This window comes from Sorex fumeus, unplaced genomic scaffold (genome assembly GCF_029834395.1).
Source record: "Sorex fumeus unplaced genomic scaffold, SorFum_2.1 ptg000039l, whole genome shotgun sequence".
In the NCBI taxonomy this organism is placed as follows: domain Eukaryota; kingdom Metazoa; phylum Chordata; class Mammalia; order Eulipotyphla; family Soricidae; genus Sorex; species Sorex fumeus.
In genome coordinates, this window is record NW_026606096.1 from 14,146,600 (window position 1) to 14,152,268 (window position 5,669).

The 5,669-nt window shown below is 46.1% G+C and overlaps 1 pseudogene; it reads left to right on the forward strand.

Annotated features, from left to right (window-relative positions):
- Positions 1-459: 459 nt before the first annotated feature.
- Positions 460-1,729, forward strand: LOC130028206 (TAR DNA-binding protein 43-like; annotated as a pseudogene).
- Positions 1,730-5,669: the final 3,940 nt, after the last annotated feature.

Below are 5,669 nucleotides of genomic sequence, written 5' to 3' on the forward strand. Positions count from 1 at the left end.
CAGCTCTGTTCAGGGGTTACTCCTAGCTCTGGGCTAAGGGATCACTCCTAACAGGGCTCAGGGAAATATATAGGGTGCTAGAGATTGAACCTGAGTTGACCGTGTGCAAGTAGGGTGCCTTACCTGCTGTCTATCTCTCTGGTCCCACCAATTCCTTTCTAATGTATTCAAAAGCACATAGATGTCTAGTCCCACAACAAGATGACATTTCAATTAAATCCAATTTAAAAATTATGCAAAATAGAAGACATTGGTGAACCCAAAGAGCTCGATTTAAGAATGTGTAAAATACTTGAATACTTGAATATGATGTCACGAAGAATATAGAAATACATGAATAATAAATACATCAAAGTGTTCAAGGTTAGTGCGAGCCGAGAGCGAGCGGTCGTGGGCGCTGTCGTTGCGTGCGCCGCCTCGTGGGTTCCGAGCGACCTAGCGGACACCGAGCGGGCGAAGATGACCGAGTACATCCGAGTCACAGAGGAGGACGAGAACGACGAGCCCGTCGAGATCCCGTCGGAGGACGATGGCACCGAGCTGCTGTCCACGGTCACGGCGCAGTTCCCGGGCGCCTGCAGCCTGCGCTACCGGAACCCCGTGTAGCAGTGCATGCGCGGCGTGCGCGCGCCTGGTGGAGGGCATCCTGCACGCGCCCGACGTGGGCTGGGGCAACCGGGTCTACGTGGTCAACTACCCCAAAGATGACAAAAGGAACATGGAGGAGTCTGATGCTTCGTCGGAGGTGAAGGTGAAAAGGGCCGTGCAGAAGACGTCTGACCCCATCGTGCTTGGCCTGCCCTGGAAGACCACCGAGCAGGACCTCAAGGAGTATTTCAGCACCTTCGGGGAGGTCCTCATGGTCCAGGTAAAAAAAAAGATATCAAGACTGGTCACCAAAAGAGGGTTTGGCTTTGTGCGGTTCACGGAGTATGAGACCCAAGTGAAGGTGATGTCCCAGCGACACATGATTGATGGACGGTGGTGTGACTGCAAACTTCCAAATTCTAAGCAAAGCCCGGATGAGCCTCTGAGGAGCAGGAAGGTGTCTGTGGGCCGCTGCACCCAGGACCTGACTGCCGACGAGCTGTGGCAGGTCTTCTGCCAGTACGGGGAGGTGGTCGATGTGTTCATCCCCAAGCCCTTGGGGGGGGGGGGGGGCGTTTGCCTTCGTCACATTTGCAGATGATCAGGTGGCCCAGTCCCTGTATGGCGAGGACCTGATCATCAAAGGCATCCTCTGCGTGCATATCTGCAATGTGGAGCCCAAGCACAATAGCAATAGGCAGTTAGAGAGAAGTAGAAGATTTGGTGGTAATCCGGGTGGCTTTGGGAACCAGGGCGGGTTCGGGAACAGCCGGGGCGGCAGGGCGGGACTGGGCCACAAGCAGAGCAGCAACATGGGGGGCGGGATGAACTTCGGCGCCTTCAGCATCCACCCGACCATGAGGGCCACGGCCCAGGCCGCCTTGCAGAGCAGCTGGGGCATGATGGGGATGCTGGCCAGTCAGCAGAACCAGTCGGGCCCGTCAGGGAACAACCAGAGCCAGGGCAACATGCAGAGGGAGCCCAACCAGGCCTTTGGCTCCGGGAACAACCCGTACAGCGGCTCTAACTCAGGCGCTGCCATCGGGTGGGGGTCGGCCTCCAATGCGGGCTCCGGTAGCGGCTTCAATGCATGGACTTCAGCTCCAGCATGGACTCGAAGTCGTCGGGCTGGGGCATGTAGGCTGGGCTGGTCAGTTAGACGCTAGAGACTGGTGGGAATTCAAATTTTTCTAAACTCATCGTAAATATATTGTAAGATATATACGCACTAAGAATTTTCAAAATTGTTTTTTTTTCGGTGTGGAGTATATTCAGGAGTATTTTTGACATCTTTCATTTAGAAGAAGAAGAAAAGCTAAAGGAATTTTCTAAGTTTTGTTACATAACGGGTTGAACTCTTGAGTGTTTGAAAGTGAACTACTGTTAGCCTGACAGGTAAACCAACACCACAATTGCTATCAAGAGGCTTCTCCTGTAATTATTTTATCCCTGGACTTGTCACCTGAATTATTTGCATGTTCAAAGTGGAACCCATTGGTTAGAGCTGCAGTCTTTCCTCCTCATTTTAATTTGAACCCCACCATACAGATTTTCTCCGTAGGAAGGTCCCTGGAGATCGTGGTGTTGCAATGTTTGGTTCTTTTCTTTCTGTTCAATTTCTTAACGCTTGTCTCCCCTCATATGCGAGAGTACGATATGAAGCCTTCATTTAATCTCTGCAGTTCATCTCATTTCAAATGTCTGTGGAAGAAGCACTCACTGACAGGAGTGCTGTACTCACTGCGCCGTGGGGCTCCGTCCGCTGCTTTGCCCACGCACGCAAGAGCTCGTCCCCACGCCGACGGGCTTCGTCTCTGACGGTGGGTGTCCCATTTTTATCTGCTACTCTTTCTTTCCTGGAGTCGGATCAACGCTGTGACGGCAAGGCTGTGCTGTGAACCAGAAGGCTGTCTGAACTTCTGAAACCTTGTGTGGGATTGATGGTGGTGCCGGGGCATGAGACGCTGGTATGAGCGAGGACAGGAGAGCGTGTGCAGAGACTTGGTGGTGCATAATGGAGATTCTTTAACTGGGCGAGATGTGTCTCTCAACCTGTGGCTTTGGTGCGAGAGTGTGCGGAGAGCCATGGTAGCAGATAACATACGTACGAATGTTTCTTGCATTCAAAGGACATACACGTCTGTTGGAAGACTTGAAGTGAGTCTTGCTCTTAGCAAACCAACGTTAGCTGAATGTGTTAGTGACACGATACTGGTATGCCCCGCCCCCTTGTCAACTGCTGTGAATGCTGTATGGTGTGTGTCCTCTCCTGCTCCTGATCTGTTGGTGTGGTCATGTGGCCTGGCGCTGGTGAGCTGAGCTTACGTGCTGTACAGGAGTCTCGGAGCGGAGTCGCCAGTGGGGGGGGTGGGGGGGGGAGCGATCCTGGGGCCTGCCCACCCCGAGGATGCGGTTGGCGGTCTTGTACCCTGTGCTTGGATGCTTTTATAAGAGTTGCCAATGTTGGAAATTCTGAAATAAAACTGATTTAAATAAAAAAGTGTTCAAGGTTAAAATCTAAAAGTCCAATAATTTTATAGTTGGTGAGAATGCAAGCCACTGGAATCCTCATAAATAGGCAGCAAATGTGATGGTGGCAAATTCCTTAGAAAATTAAATGTACATACATACTTAGCAACTCCATTTGTATTTCTCCCTAGAAGATATGACAGCATATGTATACACAAACTGTATAAAAATACACATCAGCTTTAGAGAAACTGGAACTCATCCAAACATTTATCCACTGGTTAGTGTACAAATTGTGATAAATCCCTGTAATAGAATGCTTCTCCCTGATACAAAAGAATTATTCATGGAATTCTATAAATACTTTTTATGTTCTTTTCTTTCATTTTAGTGTTGGGGCTCAGAGCTTACTTCTAGCTCTGTGCTCAGGGACCACTCCTGGTGGTGCCTTGGGGACCACATGGAGTCCTGGAAATTGAACCCTGGGCAGCTGCACTATATAGCTCCAGCCCCTGGGATTCTATAAACCTTATACTGGACACAAGGCAGCATACTTTGTAATTAGAAATACATAAAAATGCAAAACAGATTATGGTATAATAACCCAGGCTACTTGCTCCAGTCTAGGATTATTTGGGCAAAGAATGACTAGAAAAGCATACAAAAGAACTTTCTGAATAATAGAAATGTTCTAAATTTTAATTGAGACATTGATTACATCTAGGAGTCTCAGTGAATTTTTCACATTATATGTAAGCCACTTTCTTTTTTTCTATTCCTCAGCCAAAGAAGGCAGAAAGAAAGAAAGAAAGAAAGAAAGAAAGAAAGAAAGAAGAAAAAGTGTACGTAATAAGCCCACTAATATTCTCAAGTTATCTCAAAGATTTGTAATAGTAGTTGGACCAAAGACTAACCGAAATAAAGATAAGACTGTAATTTGAGATACCAAAGAGTAATGAATAAGACTTTGCATATGATTTATTTAGAATGGGTGAAGGACAACTAGAAGGTGAAGGTAACCACCAGATTCTTGGTTTGAGACAATTAGGTGGTTTGTGGTTTCAAATCCATAAAAATACAGAAGTTGAAACTTTAATTGATATGTGAGGGGATGAAAACGATTACATGTTTCACATATGGTTGAGGTGACCCTAAATTATGCAAGTTAGGTCTGGGTAAAAGTTAGATATACTGTTTCACCTTGGATGGAGGAGGAATAATTTCCCATAATGTCTTGGTAGTTATCATCACACAGATATCATAACACAGATAGAAAGGAGAGGAGGTTGTCTAGAAAGAGAATGTAGTGAAAGTGCAATTAAAGAACTGATATGACAGAGCCTTTAAAAGAGTCTATAGACCAAGTAGAGAAGATATGGTTGACAAAGAACACTGACAAATAATGCCTAGAGATATCTGAGTAAGGCTACCTGAGGAAGGGGAAGCAGCTGACACAGACAAAAGAACTATGCCTTTGATGAAACATTGGGTTGGAGAGGATAGGGTGGGTGGGTTTAGCTCCAGACAGTTTCTTTAGGTTGAAAGATGTCAAAGTTTTACAGCTTTGAGCTGGGAGGCCAGACCACCTCCTGAAAAAGACACAGGGGAAAAACGAATGGATTTCACAATCACTAAAGTAGAACAGCAGAATTTAACTTTTAAAACTTGGATTAAAAGCTTGAGACTGTATAGGGTAGGCGCCTGCCTGTCACACTGCTGATCCTGGTTTGCTCACAGCACCACATATCATCACCCAAGCACAGTGATCTCTGAGCACGGAGCCTGGAGTGGCCTGAGCATACCCAGGTGATGCCCCAAAATAAAAACAAATAACAACCAAACAACGTTGATAAGGTCTCTAGCAAGTGTTCAATGACAGTTGGAATCAGTGCCTTGATTTTTTTCATAATAACAACCTGTCTAGTTATGCATTTTCTTTTCTTCTTTCTTTAATTGAATCACCAAGAGATAAAGAGTTGAAAAGCCATTTATGGTCAGATTTCAGTCAAACAGTGTTCCAACACCAATCCCACCACCAGTGTACATTTCCCACCACCTGTGTCCCTAGTTTCCCTCCCGTCACTCTTCCCCCACAAGCCTCTCTCTACAGCTGGCAATTTCCTTCTTTCTCGCTTTGCCTGTTTTTCCCCATCTCTGTCTGTCTCTGTCTGTCCCCCCCATCTATCCCTCTCCCCACTTTTGGGTATTATGGTTTGAAACACAGATACTGAGAGGTTATCCTATTTGTTCTTTTACCTATTTTCAGCCAGCAGTTCTTAGAGTGATCATTTCCAACTATCTTTGTCAGTGCAATTTTCAATTGCATAATGTTATGCTTATGCCCAAGCTAGAAAGGAGAATGGTTGGGTTCATATAACATCATAGCATCATGGATATACAAAAAGTTTCAATTAAAGAGTCAAAATTTTAGAGAATGAATAAAATTAGGTACCAAGGAGAGAGGAGAAGGACAGGAGGAAGCTGATGGACAGAAGAGGACAGGTACAAATTTGGACAGGAAGATCAGGTACTGTCACAGCACAGGGTTGTTGGAAGTCTTTGAACCAGCAAACCAAAAAGACCAAAAGATTTGTCAGAGAGGGAATGTCTGC